Consider the following 21,232-nt stretch of genomic DNA (forward strand, 5'->3'; position numbering starts at 1 on the left):
TTAACCATTGGGGGTTACCCATGAATGAACATAGGGGTATCTCTCGAGTTGGTCAAATGAAACACATCGAGAGCCAAGCAAGAGGGTATAGTAAAAAGTATCAAGCAGATAGGCAATCATTCGATGCCCAAATTAGAAGGTGAAAGGGTTTCAGGGTACGAGACTAAGTATTGCATCTAATACTGCTACGTCTTGAGCTTGCCTTGGTTTTCCCCGAAGAGGAAGGGATGATGTAGTAGAGTAGCGTAAGTATTTCCCTCAGTTTTTGAGAACCAAGCTATCAATCCAGTAGGAGGCCACGCTCAAGTCCCTCGTACCTGCACAAAACGATAGCTACTCGCAACCAACGCGATTAGGGGTTGTCAAGCCCTTCACGGTCACTTACGAGAGTGAGATCTGATAGATATAATATTTTTTGGTATTTTTGATATAAAGATGCAAAGTAAAAAGTAAAGGCAAAGTAAAAAAGCAAAGCAAGATTAAAGTGATGGAGATTGATATGATGAGAATAGACCCGGGGGCCATAGGTTTCACTAGTGGCTTCTCTCAAGAGCATAAGTATTCTACGGTGGGTGAACAGATTACTGTTGAGGAATTGACAGAATTGAGCATAGTTATGAGAATATCTAGGCATGATCATGTATATAGGCATCACGTCCGTGACAAGTAGACCGAAACGATTCTGCATCTACTACTATTACTCCACTCATCGACCGCTATCGAGCATGCATCTAGAGTATTAAGTTAAAAATAGAGTAATGCCTTAAGCAAGATGACATGATGTAGAGAGATAAATTCATGCAATATGAAATAAACCCCATCTTGTTATCCTCGATGGCAATGATACAATGCGTGCCTTGCTGCCCCTTCTGTCACTGGGTAAGGACACCGAAGATCGAACCCAAAGCTAAGCACTTCTCCCATGGCAAGAACTACCAATCTAGTTGGCCAAACCAAACGTATAATTCGAAGAGACTTGCAAAGATAACCAATCATACATAAAAGAATTCAGAGAAGATTCAAATATTATTCATAGATAGACTTGATCATAAACCCACAATTCATCGGTCTCAACAAACACATCGCAAAAAGAAGATTACATCGAATAGATCTCCACAAGAGAGGGGGAGAACTTTGTATTGAGATTCAAAGAGAGAGAAGAAGCCATCTAGCTACTAACTATGGACCCGAAGGTCTGAGGTAAACTACTCACACTTCGTCGGAGGGGCTAGCATGATGTAGAAGCCCTCCGTGATGACGGCCCTCTTCCGGCGGAGCTCCGGAACAGACCCCAAGATGGGATCTCGTGGATACAGAAAGTTGCGGCGGTTGAATTAGGTTTTTTGGCTCCTGTTCTGATCGTTTGGGGGTACGTGTGTATATATAAGAGGAAGAAGTGCGTCAGTGGAGCACCGAGGGGCCCATGAGGCAGGGGGGCGTGCCCTAGGGGGGGCGCCCCCACCCTCGTGACCTCCTCTTTGACTCCCCGGCGTAGAGTCCAAGTCTCCTGGATCACGTTCGGTGAGAAAAATCACGTTCCCGAAGATTATATTCCGTTTGGACTCCGTTTGATATTCTGTTTCTCCGAAACACTGAAATAGGCAAAAAAAACAGCAATTCTGGACTGGGCCTCCAGTTAATAGGTTAGTCCCAAAAATAATATAAAAGTGGAAAATAAAGCCCAATATAGTCCAAAACAGTAGATAATATAGCATGGAGCAATCAAAAATTATAGATACGTTGGAGACGTATCAGGCATCCCCAAGCTTAATTCCTGCTCGTCCTCGAGTAGGTAAATGATAAAAAGAGAATTTTTGATGCGGAGTGCTACTTGGCATAATTTCAATGCAAATCTTCTTAATTGTGGTATGAATATTCAGATTAGAAAGATTCAAGAAAAAAGTTTATATTGACATAAAAATAATAATACTTCAAGCATACTAACAAAGCAATTATGTCTTCTCAAAATAACATGGCCAAATAAAGTTATCCCTACAAAATCATATAGTCTGGCTATGCTCTATCTTCAGCACACAAAGTATTTAAATCATGCACAACCTCGATGACAAGCCAAGCAATTGTTTCATACTCTAACTTTTTCAAAACTTTTTCAATCTTCACGCAATACATGAGCGTGAGCCATGGATATAGCACTATAGGTGGAATAGAATGGTGGTTGTGGAGAAGACAAAAAGGAGAAGATAGTCTCACATCAACTAGGCGTATCAACGGGCTATGGAGATGCCCATCAATAGATATCAATGTGAGTGAGTAGGGATTGCCATGCAACGGATGCACTAGAGCTATAAATGTATGAAAGCTCAAAAGGAGACTAAGTGGCTGTGCATCCAACTTGCTTGCTCATGAAGACCTAGGGCAATTTGAGGAAGCCCATCATTGGAATATACAAGCCAAGTTCTATAATGTAAAATTCCCACTAGTATATGAAAGTGACAACATATGAGACTCTCTATATGAAGAACATGGTGCTACTTTGAAGCACAATATATGAGACTCGCTATATCATGGTGCTACTTTGAAGCACAAGTGTGGAAAAAAGATAGTAGCATTTTCCCTTTTTTGGGGGCCTTCTTTTTTTGGCCTTTCTTTTTTTTATTTGGCCTTTCTCTTTTTTTTTATTTGGGACAATGCTCTATTAATGATGATCATCACACTTCTATTTATTTACAACTCAATGATTACAACTCGATTCTAAAACAAAGCATGACTCTATATGAATGCCTCCGGTGGTGTACCGGGATATGCAATGAATCAAGAGTGACAAGTATGAAAGAATTATGAACGGTGGCTTTGCCACAAATACTATGTCAACTACATGATCATGCTAAGCAATATGACAATGATGAATATGTCATGAAGAACTAGATGGTGGAAAGTTGCATGGCAATATATCTCGGAATGGCTATGGAAATGCCATAATAGGTAGGTATGGTGGCTGTTTTGAGGAATGTATATGGTAGGTGTATGATACCGGCGAAAGGTGCGCTGTATTAGAGAGGCTAGCAAAGGTGGAAGGGTGAGAGTGCATATAATACATGGACTCAACATTAGTCATAAAGAACTCATATACTTATTGCAAAAATCTAGAAGTTATTAAAGCAAAGTATTACGCGCATGCTCCTAGGGGGATAGATTGGTAGGAAAAGACCATCGCTCGTCCCCGACCGCCACTCATAAGGAAGACAATCAATAAATAAATCATGCTCCGACTTCATCACATAACGGTTCACCATACGTGCATGCTACGGGAATCACAAACTTTAACACAAGTATTCTTTAAATTCACAACTACTCAACTAGCATGACTTTAATATTATCACCTCCATATCTCAAAACAATTATCATGCTTCAATCTTTTCTTAGTATTCAACACACTCAAAAGAAAGTTTCACAAATCTTGAATACCAAGCATATTATTATTAAGCAAATTACTATGCTATTAAGAGACTCTCAAAATAATTTAAGTGAAGCATGAGAGATCAATATTTTCTTTAAAACAAATCTACCACTGTGCTCTAAAAGATATAAGTGAATCACATAGAGCAAAATTATAACGCTCAAAAGATATAAGTGAAGCACACAGAGCAAAACTACTTAGCTCAAAAGATATAAGTGAAGCACATAGAGTATTCTATCAAATTTTAATTCATGTATGGCTCTCTCAAAAGGTGTGTACAGCAAGGATTATTGTGGCATACTAAGACACAAATACACAAATAATACAAGACACTCCAAGCAAAACACATATCATGTTGGTGAATAAAAATATAGCTCCAAGTAAATTACCGATGGAAGTGGACGAAAGAGGGGATGCCTTCCGGGGCATCCCCAAGCTTTGACTTTTTGGTGTCCTTGGATTATCTTGGGGGTGACATGGGCATACCCAATCTTAGGCTCTTGCCACTCCTTGTTCCATAATCCATCACAAGAATTCACCCAAAACTTGAAAACTTCACAACACAAAACTCAAAGAAGAAAACTCGTGAGCTCCGTTAGCGAAAGAAAACAAAAGACCACTTCAAGGTACTGTAATGAACTCATTCTTTATTTATATTGGTGTTAAATCTACTGTATTCCAACTTCTCTATGTATTATAAACTATTTTACTAGCCATAGATTCATCAAAATAAGCAAACAACACACGAAAAACAGAATCTGTCAAAAACAGAACAGTCTGTAGTAATCTGTATCTAGCACAAGATCTGGAACCCCAAAAATTCTAAAATAAATTTCTGGACGTGCGGAATTTATCTATTAATCATCTGAAAAAAGAATTAACTAAATATCACTCTCCAAATAAAAATTAAAGCAGTTCTCGTGAGCGCTAAAGTTTCTGTTTTTTACAGCAAGTTCAACAAGACTTTCCCCAAGTCTTCCCAATGGTTCTACTTGGCACAAACACTAATTAAACACAAAAAACACAACCAAAACAGAGGCTAAATAATTTATTTATTACTAAGCAGGAGCAAAAAGCAAGGAATAAAAATAAAATTGGGTTGCCTCCCAACAAGCGCTATCGTTTAACGCCCCTAGCTAGGCATAAAAGCGAGGATAGATCTAGGTATTGCCATCTTTGGTAGGCAATCCATATGTGGCTCTCATGATAGTTTCATATGGCAATTTTATTTTCTTTCTAGGAAAGTGTTACATTCCCTTTTTTAATGGAAATTGAAATCTAATATTCCCTTCCTTCATATCAATAATCGCACCAACCGTTCTAAGAAAAGGTCTACCAAGAATAATAGGGCAAGAAAGATTGCAATCTATATCAAGAACAATGAAATCTACGGAAACATAATTCCTATTTGCAACAATAATAACATCATTAATTCTTCCATAGGTTTCTTAATAGTGGAATCCGCAAGATGCAAGTTTAGAGAGCAATCATCAAAATTACGGAAATCTAGTAAATCACACAAAGTCTTGGGAATAGTGGAGACACTAGCACCCAAATCACACAAAGCATAAAACTCATGATCTTTAATTTTAATTTTAATAGTTGGTTCCCACTCATCATAGAGTTTTCTAGGTATAGAAACTTTCAACTCAAGTTTTTCTTCATAATATTGCATCAAGGCATCAACAATATGTTCGGTGAAGGCTTTATTTCGACTATAAGCATGTGGAGAATTTAGCACGGATTGCAACAAGGAAATACAATCAATTAAAGAGCAACTTTCATAATTAAACTCCTTGAAATCCAATTTAGTGGGTTTAGCAACATCTAGATTTTTATTTCTTTCAATCCCACTTTCATCAATTTCATCATTAAGATCTAAATACTCCAAATTTTTAGAATGCCTTCTAGGTAAAGGAAGATCATATTCAGTTTCATCAAGATTCATATTGCAAAATAAAGATGTAATTGGAGACACATCAATAACTTTTAGATCTTCATCTTGATTTTCATAGGAATTGGAAGAACACGCTTTAATAAAGGCATCTTTGGAAGCACGCATCCTAGCGGTTCTTTCCTTACAATCATCAATTGAAATTCTCATGGCTTTTAGAGACTCATTGATATCATGCTTAGGTGGAATAGATCTAAGTTTCAAAGAATCAACATCAAGAGCAATTCTATCAACGTTCCTAGCCAAATCATCAATCTTAAGCAATTTTTCTTCAATCATAGCATTAAAATTCTTTTGCGAAGAAATAAATTCTTTAATATTAGATTCAAAATCAGAGGGCATCTTGTTATAATTTTCATAAGAGTTATTGTAGGAATTCCAATAATTATTAGAAGGATTACTAGGATATGGCCTAGGATTAAAATTCCCTCTATAAGCGTTGTTACCGAAATTATTCCTACCAACAAAATTCACATCCATAGATTCATTGTTATTCTCAATCAAAGTAGACAAAGACATATCATTAGGATCAGAAGAAACACTCTTAGTAGCAAATAATTTCATAAGTTCATCCATCTTTCCACTCAACACATTGATTTCTTCTATCGCATGCACTTTTTTATTAGAAGTTCTTTCAGTATGCCATTGAGAATAGTTAACCATAATATTATCTAGGAGTTTAGTAGCATCTCCTAAAGTAATTTCCATAAAGTGCCTCCCGCGGCCGAATCTAAAAGATTTCTAGAAGCAAAATTCAATCCAGCATAAAAAATTTGTATAATCATCCACAAATTCAAACCATGAGTAGGGCAATTATGTATCATTAATTTCATTCTCTCCCAAGCTTGTGCAACATGTTCATGATCAAGTTGTTTAAAGTTCATAATATCGTTTCTAAGAGAGATGATCTTAGCGGGAGGAAAATACTTAGAGATAAAAGCATATTTGCACTTGTTCCATGAATCAATACTATTCTTAGGCAAAGACGAAAACCAAGCTTTAGCACGATCTCTAAGAGAAAAAGGAAATAGCTTCAATTTAACGACATCATTATCGACATCTTTTTTCTTCTGCATATCACATAAATCAACGAAGCTACTCAGATGAGTAGCGGCATCTTCACTAGGAAGGTCGGCGAATTGATCTTTCATAACAAGATTCAACAAAGCAGTATTAATTTCACAAGATTCAGCATCAGTAAGAGGAGCAATCGGAGTGCTAAGGAAATCATTATTATTGGTATTGGTGAAGTCACACAATTTAGTAGTATCTTGAGCCATCGCGACAAACAAGCAATCTAACACACGAGCAAACAAGAGCAAACGGGCAAAAGAGGCAAATAGAGAGGGAGGATAGAGAGAGAGGGCGAATAAACGGCAAGGGTGAAGTGGGGGAGAGGAAAACAAGAGGCAAATGGCAAATAATGTAATGCGAGAGATAGGGATTGCGATGGGTACTTGGTATGTTGACTTTTTGCGTAGACTCCCCGGCAACGGCGCCAGAAATCCTTCTTGCTACATCTTGAGCTTGCGTTGGTTTTCCCCGAAGAGGAAGGGACGATGCAGCAGAGTAGCGTAAGTATTTCCCTCAGTTTTTGAGAACCAAGGTATCAATCCAGTAGGAGGCCACGCTCAAGTCCCTCGTACCTGCACAAAACGATAGCTACTCGCAACCAACGCGATTAGCGGTTGTCAAGCCCTTCACGGTCACTTACGAGAGTGAGATCTGATAGATATAATATTTTTTGGTATTTTTGATATAAAGATGCAAAGTAAAAAAAGTAAAGGAAAAGTAAAAAAGCAAAGCAAGATTAAAGTGATGGAGATTGATATGATGAGAATAGACCCGGGGGCCATAGGTTTCACTAGTGGCTTCTCTCAAGAGCATAAGTATTCTACAGTGGGTGAACAAATTACTGTTGAGCAATTGACAGAATTGAGCATAGTTATGAGAATATCTAGGCATGATCATGTATATAGGCATCACGTCCGTGACAAGTAGACCGAAACGATTCTGCATCTACTACTATTACTCCACTCATCGACCGCTATCCAGCATGCATCTAGAGTATTAAGTTAAAAACAGAGTAACGCCTTAAGCAAGATGACATGATGTGGAGGGATAAATTCATGCAATATGAAATAAACCCCATCTTGTTATCCTCGATGGCAACGATACAATACGTGCCTTGCTGCCCCTTCTGTCACTGGGTAAGGACACCGCAAGATCGAACCCAAAGCTAAGCACTTCTCCCATGGCAAGAACTACCAATATAGTTGGCCAAACCAAACGGATAATTCATAGAGACTTGCAAAGATAACCAATCATACACAAAAGAATTCAGAGAAGATTCAAATATTATTCATAGATAGACTTGATCATAAACCCACAATTCATCGGTCTCAACAAACACACCGCAAAAAGAAGATTACATCGAATAGATCTCCACAAGAGAGGGGGAGAACTTTGTATTGAGATTCAAAGAGAGAGAAGAATCTATCTAGCTACTATGGACCCGAAGGTCTGAGGTAAACTACTCACACTTCATCGGAGGGGCTAGGATGATGTAGAAGCCCTCCATGATGACGGCCCTCTTCCGGCGGAGCTCCGTAACAGGCCCCAAGATGGGATCTCGTGGATACAGAAAGTTGTGGTGGTGGAATTAGGTTATTAGCTCCTGTTCTGATCGTTTGGGGGTACGTGTGTATATATAGGAGGAAGAAGTACGTCGGTGGAGCACCGAGGGGCCCACGAGGCAGGGGGCGCGCCCCCACCCTCGTGACCTCCTCTTTGACTCCCTGGCGTAGAGTCCAAGTCTCCTGGATCACGTTGGGTGAGAAAATCACGTTCCCGAAGATTTTATCCTGTTTGGACTCCGTTTGATATTCTGTTTCTCCGAAACACTGAAATAGGCAAAAAACAGCATTTCTGGGCTGGGCCTCCGGTTAATAGGTTAGTCCCAAAAATAATATAAAAGTGGAAAATAAAGCCCAATATAGTCCAAAACAGTAGATAATATAGCATGGAGAAATCAAATATTATAGATACGTTGGAGACGTATCAGATACTAGAATAGATCACAAGGAAGGTGACCCGTCAATTACATACGTGGCCAGGCTCAAGGAATAACTTTGGCAACAGGGTGTACAGGAGAGTCAGGTTTCGATCCTGTGGAACTGTGGGTTATGGGCCCACCATGTGGGTTAAAATAAGGAAGGGCGTTGACATCTGGCACGGTGATGATAGCAAGGCATGTCAGAGAATAACCAGTCAGTTATGTTGACTGCATCGTTGGTACCAAGGGCGAGGGACGAAGAGAACCATTTTCCTGCTCATTGAACGAGGCGGACCATTAGGCAAAGTTCTCGTCCATCGATGGCTACCAGAATGTCATCAACAATAGTAACACGGTCTTACCGACAGAGTTGTACACCGAGGTGCTTACATAAGCAGTGATTTATTACTGCTTAGATCATATAGATCACAAGAAAGGTTAAACCAAACAACGAAAAGGAAAATATGGTTATCAGATTAAACAGAACAATGGAAAGGAAAATGTGTTTAAACACATATTTCAAGAGTATATCCTTCCCAAGGACAAGCAGAGCACGATATCCATGACAGGATATAATGTAGAAAACCCTTTAAGTAAGGGGAGAGAATTTTCAGGACATTACCCATACAACGATATTTGGATAATTGAACATGAAACATTTAACATTGGGCTTCAAATGTTCTTGTTGAAAATTGGAGTACCATAGACATGCTTCGAGATAGCATTGACATGGTCTTCCAGCAAAGTCGGGCTTTGGATGCAGGAAGGATCCATCAGGAACAACTTGTAGAATAAGTCTTACAATTTCCTATGGATGAATGGATAACCTTGCAGAAAAGGAAACTATAACACTAGGTGCTCCGGCCAGGTGTGCTAGGCATGGCATCACCTTACCCGGTCATGTAAAGATGTTATAACTCTTGAAAATATGTTCCAACCATCATATCTGACCAAGATTCAGATCTGATTGGTGTCAAGATACCTCAGACACGGGATGCCTGAGAAGAAAAGGTGCAGCGCAAATTGACGAGATGGCATTGTACGATTCCTGGGGAAATGAACCATGAAAGCAAGTTCTAACACAAGAGTTCATCATTAAACCAAGGAGAGGGTTAGGAGGTGGCTGATGGACTCAGCGACATTCCATTGAGATTTCCAAAAGATGGATTTCCACAATTACGTGAACAAGGAGATAGCTTTTGTCAGTTCAAATGATATAACGAGGTATGCTCAAGGAAACATACACGATCAAACATTGGTTGACGGTGCACCCGAAATACGGACTTAGGTAGCACAAACAATGTTAGAATGGTGATTCGATAACCAATGGTCTAAGAATGAAATGTTGACTATTAACTTCAAAGCCATAAGGTTGCTAGAAGTTTTAAAATTACTAGTCCATCTGTCGGTATTCCTGATAGGAACAACACGGGGACCAAGAAAAGAATGGTGATGGTGAAGTATCACTTATATCAAGAATTCTCAAGAGGTGGTGAGATTCTCACGACATTCCTGACATAAAAGATGGTAATACTCCAAGGTAAAGAAGAACAATTGCTGGATAGCAAGGATCTCAAGGTATATCACAAAGCACGAACAAGTTTGTGTTGAACGAAAGGCAATAAAGTGGTCGATGATAACACAAATCATCGAGAGCAAAGGGGGGTATTTCTAATCAAGAATTCGATAGATATCCTGGAAGAGCTCAGAATGTTGATGATGTTCATGACACATTTGTCGCGAGATTTCATGAAGATGTAATCGATCGGCGACGACATCAAGTCAAAGAAATGATGAGGTGAAATATTATTGGAACCAAGAGTATGACACAAACTCAAAATCAAGCTTAGTGTTCAAGATGAAATGATACGATGAGGAAGATCGGCGTAAGGTTACCTCATCGTCCAAAATTGTGCTAGCCGATCCGGCTAGGAATGACGTGATCGGGTACAGACTCGTAAGTAAAGAAGATTACTAAAAGTTGTTGAACCATAGTGCGTACTCGGTTCAGTTATTGGTGTCTTTGACTGATTAATAACTCAGGGCCCGTGAAAAAATGGAATCAATGAGAATGTAGTACCTGATGAAGAACTCATAAGAAGTTATGCCGTTCCATGATAATTTCGAGATACCAGGGGGTATTACTCGATGACAGATCAAAGTAGAGGTTGGACTAGGTTAATGCTCTGCAGAAGACAAGTGCTCAAACTTGCACGAGAAATGGAATCAAGGAGAAAATATGGTCGGAACCACGATTGCAAAGGATCAATTCACAGATACTAATGATAATATATTAAGGGAATAGTTATTATTTCAAGAAGCTTCCATGATAGATATACATCGTGTCCATGGGCATGAACACAAAGTTCAAGGTCGACTCCCACTTCTTCAATGTATAACCATCCATTCACCTCTCACTTTCGAAGAAGTTGTAGTGTTGAAATTTTATCTGGCAAAATACCAGAATAATATGACTCACGAAAACTTTCGAGTTCACACAAAATAAGGAAGGGATAGGTTCAACCCGTCAGGGTATCATGGAAACATATACCACAAACTTCAGGAGTAAATAACACAAGCTCGAAAATAGAGCATGGTTGACAAAAGGAGAGGATACAATTTATCAAAGGCATTATGTATCGGAGAAAGAACTCACAAGGTGATTAATTATGAAGGACACTGTCAGATAATAATCCAATAGTGGATATGGCGATCCACAATGGAGCTGATGTGAGTATCGATACCCAATTAGAGGAAGAAAGAATGCAAATGCATCGGTTTATAGAACATCTGAATAATTCAATGTTTAAATAACAAAAGAATTATCATTTTCAAATCAAGGGATTAGGAGCAAACGCTCTGATCAAGGATGGATAAGTTGAATTAGTCTTAGGGGTACAATCGATGGAAATTTGATTGGTCGAGATCCACCTCATGTCCGGAATGACGTCTGAATCGGAAGGATAATTCTAGGGAACATCTGATGATTGTGTGCATTCACACACATGTTGAATCAAAAGGATTAGAATGACAATCACAAAGGTTTTTAAAGTAATTTGCTAGACAAATGGAATTAACTGGAATGCAAGTATGCAAGAATTCCAAGAACAACAGGTTGTTGAGGATTTCCGAAAGATCAAATAGTATTTTGAAGTCTTTTGTGGAACACAAGACCAACCGGGAATGAGCGGATACTCGTTAAGTGCGAGGAATTATCCGTAGGGGTATTCATGCGGAAAAGATCTGTAAGGCAGTGGTTCAAGAGATTCTTCAAAGTCGGAGAATAATTCGATGCATCTTGTAATAACAAGACCAACTGGGGATGAGTGTAAGAATGGCATGTGCATGTAGCTATCCGTAGGGGTTAACGGTGGAAGGGGGTTGCAAACGCAATGAGCACAAGTTCTTCGGATAACATCGGAGAGTATCTTCGAAATCTTCTGGTGCACAGAGCAATCATCTGGAGTGAGGGGTTCTCCGGGAGGAAATACTAACGAGAACCTAGAGTCAGATTTAGTAAAATCATTTAACCTGAATAGAAGAGAGTTCAGAGTCCCAGAGTAAGGATCGAGAAGTAAAAGATCCTAATACCACCCAAATGGCGACGTGGGCCCGTAAGACACACAGCCAAGTTAGTAAAAAGTTTTGTAAGGTCTAGACTCGACTTCTGCCAATGAGTGTGGAAGGAGGATTCCTACAGGCAGTCGGCTCTGATACCAACTTGTGACGCCCCCGATTTGACCATACACTAATCATACACGCAAATGTGTACGATCAAGATCAGGGACTCACGGGAAGATATCACAACACAACTCTACAAATTAAATAATTCATACAAGCATCATATTACAAGCCAGGGGCCTTGAGGGCTCGAATACAAGAGCTCGATCATAGAAGACTTAGCGGAAGCAACAATATCTGAGTACAGACATAAGTAAACAAGTTTGCCTTAAGAAGGCTAGCACAAAAGTAGCAACGATCGAAAAGGCGAGGCCTCCTGCCTGGGACCTCCTAACTACTCCTCGAAGCCGAACTCCACGTAGAATCATCCTCGGGATCCTCTGGCTTCTGGACTCCATCGTCTGCTCGCAACAATCGGGTATAGAAAGGGGAAAAAGGGGGAGCAAGGCAACCGTGAGTACTCATCCAAAGTACTCGCAAGAAAGGAGCTACACTACATATATATGCATTGGTATCAAATGGAATAAGGGTATCATATGTGGACTGAACTGCAGAATGCCAGAATAAGAGGGGGATAGCTAATCCTTTCGAAGACTACGCTTCTGGTAACCTCCATCTTGCAGCAGGAGAAGAGAGTAGATGGTAAGTTCCCCAAGTAGCATCGCATAGCATAATCCTAACCGATGATCCTCCCCTGGTCGCCCTGTGAGAGAGCGATCACCGGTTGTATCTGGCACTTGGAAGGGTGTATTTTATTAAGTAACCAGTTCTAGTTATCATAAGGTCAAGGTACAACTCCAAGTCGTCCTGTTACCGAAGATCACGACTATTCGAATAGATTAACTTCCCTGCAGGGGTGCACCACATAACCCAACACGCTCGATCCCATTTGGCCGGACACACTTTTTTGGATCATGCCCGGCCTCGGAAGATCAACACATCACAGCCCTACCTAGGCACAACAGAGAGGTCAGCACGCCAATCTAAATCCTATGGCGCAGGGGTCTGGGCCCATCGCCCTTTGCACACCTGCACATTGCGAATGCGGCCGGAAGCAAACCTAGCCTAGCAGGCGTTCCAGTCCAATCCGGCGTGCGCCGCTCAGTCGTTGACGTCACGAAGGCTTCGGCTGATACCACGACGTCGAGTGCCCATAACTGTCCCCGCGTAGATGGTTAGTGCGTATAGGCCAGTAGCCAGACTCAGATCAAATACCAAGATCTTGTTAAACGTGTTAAGTTTCACGAATGCCGACCAGGGCCAGGCCCACCTCTCTCCTAGGTGATCTCAACCTGCCCTATCGCTCCGCCTCAAAGTAACAGTCGGGGGCCGTCGGGAACCCAGGCCCACCTCTACCGGGATGGAGCCACCTACCCCTTCAGCCCCCATCTCCGAACAATATCATAAGTAATGTAACAGTATAAGTATATATCATATGCCCGTGATCACGGCCCAGTAGTATAGCATGGCAGACGGACAAGAGTGTAGGGCCACTGATGGAACACTAGCATCCTATATTAAGCATTTAGGATTGTAGGTAAAGGTAACAACAATAGTAGCAAGGACAGGCTATGCATCAGGATAGGATAAGGGAAAGCAGTAACATGCTACACTACTCTAATGCAAGCAGTAGAAAGAAGAATAGGCGATATCTGGTGATCAAAGGGGGGGCTTGCTTGGTTGCTCTGGCAAGAGAGAGGGGTCGTCAACACCGTAGTTGTACTGGGTAGTAGCGGCGTCGATCTCGGTGTCTAGCGAGAGAAGAGGGGGGAGAAACAATAAATATTAAGCAAACAGCTGCATAGCGATGCATGACATGACAAGTAGCGGTGCTAGGGGTGCCCTAACGCGGTATGAGGTGGTACCGGTGAAGGGGGAAACATCCGGAAAAATATCCCCGGTGGTTCGCGTTTTCGGACAGATGAATCGGAGGGGGGAAGTTGCGTGTTCGCTATGCTAGGGATGCGTGGCAGACGAACGGGTTGCGTATCCGGATTCGTCTCATCGTTCTGAGAAATTTCATGTACAAAGTTTTTTCATCTGAGCTACGATTTATTTTATATGATTTTCTAAAGTTTTAAATCATTTTTAGAATTTATTTAATTAATTTAATTCAACATTATCCAAAATAGTGCATGCAGACGTCATCATGACATCAGGAGTCAACATAGGCGTTGACTGATCAACTGACGTGTGGGTCCCGTTCGTCATTGACTAGACTAACTAATCATGATTAATTAGCTCAATTAGTTGTTTAGTTTAGTTAATCAGAATTAATTAAGTTAATTAATTTTTAATTAATTGATTAATTAATTAGTTTGATATTATTATTTTTAATTCTTTATATATATATATAACGTTCTCTAGGCGTGGGGCCCAATTGTCATTATCTAGTTTAATGAAGCATGTTCAATTAGACTAAATATGTTCATTAGGCTAATTAATCAAAGTTAATTATCTAATTAATTAATTAACAATTTTAAACATCCTTTTTCCATTTTTATTTTCGTCTTCATTTTAACAGGGGGCGGGCCCCACTCGTAAGTGGCCCAGGGGGCCAGCCCGGTTAACAGCCGCAAAGGGCGCGAGCGAATGGAGCCCCAGGGGCGCCGGGCCCTGGCGGCGCCGCGGGTCAGCAGCAGGTCGGCGGGGAGCGGCTGGGGTGAGCGGGCTCGTGGCCGACGAGGGCTCGCGAGACGCGAGCGGGGTGCAGGCACAGCTTTGGCGTGACGGGACTGCGACGCGGCCCGTGTGGGCACGAGCGGCGGCAGCAGCAAAAAGGGGGGCGGCGGCTAGAGCCAGCAGGCCGGGGAAGGCGCCCGGGATGCGGGGCTACACGTCTCGGCGCGGCAAGGGACGCGGCCAAGGGCGGGAGCGCGACAACGAGCGTCGGTGTCAGTGGCGAACGAGCTAGGGGAGGGGAGGCCGGAGCACAGAGGAAAAAGGAGGGCGCGGGGCTCACAGTGAGTCGGAAGGGGAGGCAGCGGCTCGAGGTGGTCGGTGGAGAAGCGGAACGACGAGGTGGAAGTTGGGGAGGCGGGCGACATCGTCCTCCGGCGGTGCTGTCGCCGGGGCGCCGCGGCAAGGCGTCCAGATCAGGAGGGGGTGAGGAGGAGACGAGGCAGTCCGGCGGGGAGGCGGCGCTCGCTTGGTGGCATCGAACGACGGCGGGGAGAGGGGCGACGGGCGCGACAGGGTCGGGAGGTAGGAGGCGCACGGGGCTGGGCGCTGCCCTACCCGTGTGTGAGTGTGTGGCGGCGCGTGGGGAGCGAGGGAGATGACGAACGGGGTTGGGGTCTAGGGTTCGGGGGATGGAGAGGTAGGCCATATAGGCCAAGGGAGGGGTGACCGGCTGGGCCGGCCTGGTTGGCCCGATGGCTAGCTGGGCGCGGTCTAGCAGGGGGGTCCTTTCTTTTGTTTTGTTTTTACATTTTATATATTTTACTTTTTTTGTTATAGTTTGGTATCCTATTATTTTAGTTTTAGTAAAATATATATATAGTATGTAAATTAGTATTTCAACTTAGTCCATACTCAAAAAGTCCAGTCTTCAATAAATTAGTTTGACATTTTATTAATTACAAAAGGTATTTAAATAATTGTTTTTGCTGCTGTTTTATTCATCTCATATTATTTAAACATTTTATAAAGGTGTGGTTTCTCCACCATAATTATTTATGCAATATTTGGTTCACTCCAAACATTTTAATTTTAATATTTGAAAACTTTTATTGTTTTCTTGATTTTGGATTTGAATTAGAATCGGTTTCGAACTAACGTGAGATTAGCAACAATAATCGAAGTGACGTGGCATCATAGGCAGAGAATTACTGTAGCTTAAATATCCGGACGTCACAGCTGGATTGGCTTATGCGCTCTGGCTACCCGTTTTCCCATGGGACTGGTATACTACAGGCTGTTATGTTTAAGTAGTGATTGTCTGATGCCCTTTTAGGTGAGAAGATAGATGAGGTGAGATCTTCAGAGCCAATATTGTTTTTCACATATGTTCTAAGCAAACAACTAAAGAAGGGCATACTATGGTTGACAAATGATTGCATGGCCTATTTGTAAATTCGTGGTGGTGAGTACACAAATTCATGTTCCCTGTGCATATGTAGCAAAGTGTTCAGTCAAACATGTCTACTTCGTTCTTGTTTGTCCTGGAACCATTTATAAATGTGTGCTCATGCTATTATATATATATATATATATGCTTTTTCGATATATTCATTGTTGCCATTTATCTTCTCATTTAAGTTTGGTGTGCATTCGTTCATTGCCTCTCCTCTGGCATCAACCTGAATGACCATGACAATCGCTGAATGTGAGGTGATCATTGCTGTCAATTCATTTTTGTGTCTATACTAAAGTGATTTGGTGTCTGTTTTGCGGGATAGTTTAACTTGCGAGAAAATACTATTGCGTTTAAAAAAGCGATTGTGCTTGATCTTATAAGCAATATTGCATTTTAAAAAGTGTTTCTCACTAAGGAAGGTAATTACAATAAGCATAAGAATCAACAGGTGATTTTTTAGGATAACTGAAATATGCAAAAAAAATGCCAGAAGATCCTGATCTTACTAAGCACAGAGTTCTTGGCTTAAGTACCAGGCAGTAGGTGGCTGGTTTTCATGGCGTTATAGTCAAATCTTGCTTTATGTAATGTAAGAAGAGGCTAAAAGTATATTCTATTAAGAAGCAATCTAATGATATATACAGCAAAGGTTGCCTGAAAGAAGCATTACCTTCTGTACGTTGAGCATTTGTTTGTATATCTGAGGTCAATAAATTGCATTTCACAATGACAATTCATATATGTTGTTGGCCATTCAGCTTAGCAATTCCAGAAGTTGTAGTTCCAGCCAAACATCTAAATACTGAGCTCAAATTGCAGAAAATACATGGTGTTTACTCGATTTTGGACTATATGTTCACCTATCTCTAGGGTGCCATGATCTCATGTAAAGGATCTTTATTGCTAAAACATACCTTGATGTCGACATCGACAGCAGCAGAGATAATATACGCCATATAATCTTGTAAACATATGTGTAGATCAGTATAAGTACTTTCAGCCTTCCACCTTGTGAATTAGTCTTTCAAGCTGTGGATGGTCAGGAGCCGCCTGAGCCCTGCAAAGATTATGTTCAAGCTACAGCTTGAGTCGGCATTTATACAGATACATGAAACTGTGATGTATGCCGAGAAAAGGTCTGTTTGCTGTAAAATTCAACTTTTACCTTGCAATTGTAGTTAGAAGTTCAAACCACAACTCAAGTATGTTGTTAATTGACAGTGAGCATCCACTTGCAGAAGGTTTCTACTTGGAAGTGCTAATTGATAGTGAAATGTAGAAATAAGTTGCAACTTTGTAATAGCCATCTGATATGTGAAACAAGAATTGTTACTAATTCACAATATGTATCTACGATTGTGAGATGGGATACCATGTGCACAGGGGAGGCAACACAAGGTCGAGAGAAAAGCCCGTGTGGAAAGAGATGCACCATATGGCCATCATTAGAAATGTTATATTTCTGTATATGTTGTAATTATTCATGCAAAGGTTACATGCATGATGCACAATTATAAGTATCTAGAGGAGTTGACAAAGAGTGGGGTTTTTCCTTGAAAATACAGAGTATGAGTTAGGAGACGTTGAAGTGCAACTGCAGAGAAAACATGACCAAGGTGAAGCTTTTACCAGAGAAAGTCGCGTAAAATCTTTCTTCAAAGGGAAATTTGTGTTTTCTTATAGTCGTGGAGTAGGATCCAGATTGGTAAGGGAAGGGGCGCTAGAGCAACAATAGTGTCCTTACCCATTAGAATTTAATTATGTGTACCTCCTAATTATTTACCCGATTACTGTGGAAATAGAAGAAGAAAGTTGAGACATGAACTTGGCTCCTGAGCTCAAATAATTGCAGTAAAATTCAATGAAGTCTTAATGTTTCGGAAACAAACATGTTGCACTGTTCTAGCTGTGTGCGATATTTCATGAATTTTGCATACAGATAAAACACTTGAATGTGTTTGCCTATTTTCATTTGTATTCACTATACCCCTGATGCTTATGAGCTCAGCAACATAACTGAATATCCGAAGAAAGATATGGATATTTTTAATAGTTGATCCGAAGAAAGGTATGGATATTTTTAATAGTTGAGAGGACCCTCCACATATTTTGTCAAATAAACTACTTTTGTATCAGTGCATCCCGGTGTTCCCGTGCAACGCACTGGCATCTTACTAGTAAAGGCTAAGTATGCACAATTTTAACAAAGTCACTGATGCGGTGCCCTATATATACCTGGCCAGTCTAAGATGAGATATCAATGACTCGTCCTGGCGACATGCCTCCGTTGGTGGACTACGCATCCCCCAGGGTGAAGTCGACCGCGTCATCGTCCTCGTCCTCATCCTCGGCGCCGTCCTCAAGGTTGTAGTACTCATAGTAGTGGCTGCGCCAAAGCTTGCATGGGTACTCCACCGCCTATACCTCGGCGCACCGGCTCTTCTCTACCTTCTCCTTAGCCACACACAACTCCTCATCCCGGCGCTCCTCCATCTCTGCCGCCTCCTGCATCCCCAGCTCCCGCTCAGCAGTCTCATCAGGAAGCAGGTGCTCCATGGCCTCTGCTGCCTTTTCGGACATGGGGTGCATGCTGGATTCCGAGGAGACCTGGAATATTTTGGTGTGGGCATCTTGATCTGGGCGTGGATGGCCTCGACCCAGGCCAGGGCGACATCAGCGGCGCGAACGGCTGCTCAAGCGCTCTCGGCGTTTGTAGCAATCGTCACAGCAGCTTCTGCAGCCATCTCGGCTGCTGCAGCTACCCTATTGCCTATCACAGATGCCCTCTCGGCGAATGCGGCCACGCTCAATGCGGATGCGGTCGCACCCTCAATGGAGGCGGCCGCGCTCGGGGAGGACACGGTGACCATACGGGCCCTCATGAAGCATCTCCATGGCGTCATTCCTTGCAAAAAGGTGTTGGGGATTGGAGATCAGGGATTCGGGGGTGACCAGCACTTGAGCAGACAAAGCTAGCGAAGCTTATGGAGGAAGACATAAATAGACCCATGAATTTTCATCGCAAATGGTTCCTATAACCAACTGTGTGTGATGTAGTTGATTTTTTGTATTAGCTGTGAAAGACGAATTTGGAGTAAAGTGGCAACAGATAGTGTTTTGAATGTACGAGGAAATTTTGTACCGTTAACATGCACTAATAAAACTATCATGTTATACTTTGGAAAATTTCAGGTTTCCTTTGACCTTTTTAAGACATTAAGTGAGTACCTAGCCATTTAATGGTCGTAATTCAAATTTGAACTGCATGTACATGCAACAACAAATCATCATGGGGTGAAAAATCATATGTGTGTCCTTGTGTGCAAGTTAATTCCATGTGCAGTAATTGGAAAGAATTTTAAAGCATATTGGTATCATGACTTGGAGTGCCATGGTTTTTAAATTCTGGAAAATTCAAAACTAATGAGAAATACATGAAACCTTGCTTGATGTAATGGCATGGCATCAAGATGTTGTGGTAAACCAATTGGCCTGTTTGACAAAAGTTTGGACACATACCTCTCACAAACTGGAGCATCTCACGAGAACACTCGTGGTTCCGAGAGGGAACAATGCATGTTTGATGATGAACCGGTGGTAGCTTCCTCGTATAGGCTTGAAAACTTTTATACTGTTAACATGAACTAATACAATTGTCATGTTAAAATTTGGAAAATTTCAATGGGCATTTGACCTTTTTAAGACATTTAAGTGATTTTCTAGCCATTTCATAACCGTAATTCAAATTTGAACTACATGTACATGCAACAACTAACCATAATGGTTTGGAAAATCATGTTTGTTTCCTCTTGTGCGAGTTAATGCCCTATGCAGTAAATTGGAAGGAATTTTCAAACATATTGGTGTCACGGCTTGGACACAAGCATCAAGTGCCATGGCTTTTAGATTCCAAATTTTTTGAGAATGATCAGAAATATATGGAACCTTACTTGATGTATGTAACGCCCGGATAATTAAGCTACAGTAAAACTCTGCTAATGATGCCACGTCAGCTCTATTACTGTAGCTAATCTCTCGTTGGTTCAAAACCCGTTCAAAAGTCAAATTCAAAATATATCAAACAACAAAAGTTTTCAAAAGTTGAAACAAAAATGTTCGGGCAGTGCCAAAAATGGCATAGGTAATTATAGTGCAGCAAACACCTTTTTAGAAATTGCCTAAATAGATTAAAATGAAATAAAACAGAAAAGAAAATAAATAAAAAGAAAAGGACAAAACAGAAAACAAAACAAAAGGAAAGAAAGAAAAAAAGCCTCCCCCCCACTTGGTCACGGCCCAGCAGGCCACCAGGCCGCCAGGCCGGCCACCCCCTCCCCCTCCCACACCCCTTATCCACTCGCCCCGAAACCCTAGTCCACGACTGCACTACCCCTCTCGTCTCCCCACCCCACCCCCGAGTGGATCTGGATCGGGATCATCCCCGTCGCCCCGCACGACCCCCCCCACTCCTCTCGCGACCCCCACTCCTCCTGAACGAGACCCCCACCCGCTCATTCTCCAGCGACGACAAGCACCCCGCGCTGGACCCCTTGCCACGTCGGAGCCCCACCTCACCGGCGTGCCCGCGCCGAGGAACCGTCTCCTACCACCATCGCCCGACGCCGCCGCGGCCACCTCGCCACCGACCAGGACCACCTCGTCGGCCTGCTTCCTCTCCGTCACGCCGTCTTCGTCTCCTCCTCGCACCCCGTTGCCACGAACCCTACGACGCCCGTGAGCTCACCCTCCTCCCTTCCCTTGGCCTCGGCCATCTCCCGACGTCGCTAGCGCCCGCACGCCCTGGTCCCTGCAGCCGCACGCGCCCGCATCGGCCCCGGGCCGTCCCTCTCGCGCCCCCGGCCTTCTTCCCTCCGCGCGGCCACGCGCTCGTCGCGCTCCCCGCCGCAGCTGCGCGCTGTCCCGGCCGCCGCGCACCTTCCCTTCTCGCGGCTCGTAGCTCTGCCGCGCCAGCCAACCTCACTTGTTGCTGCGCTGATGCATCCACCTTTGCTTGCCATGGCCTTTCCCCTTCACTCCGCGCCCTCC

The 21,232-nt window shown here is 42.3% G+C and overlaps 1 long non-coding RNA gene across 1 annotated transcript; it reads right to left on the bottom strand.

Annotated features, from left to right (window-relative positions):
- Window positions 1-12,228: 12,228 nt before the first annotated feature.
- Window positions 12,229-15,401, bottom strand: LOC147975487 (uncharacterized). The gene is made up of 2 exons (XR_015600845.1): window positions 15,071-15,401; window positions 12,229-12,509 (listed from the first exon to the last, which is right to left on the bottom strand). It is a non-coding gene; the product is annotated as an uncharacterized LOC147975487 (long non-coding RNA).
- Between the last annotated feature and the right edge of the window lie 5,831 nt (window positions 15,402-21,232).

The sequence above is a fragment of the Triticum urartu genome, chromosome 4A (genome assembly GCF_056163025.1).
Source record: "Triticum urartu cultivar PI428250 chromosome 4A, HENAU_Tu73, whole genome shotgun sequence".
Classification (NCBI taxonomy): domain Eukaryota; kingdom Viridiplantae; phylum Streptophyta; class Magnoliopsida; order Poales; family Poaceae; genus Triticum; species Triticum urartu.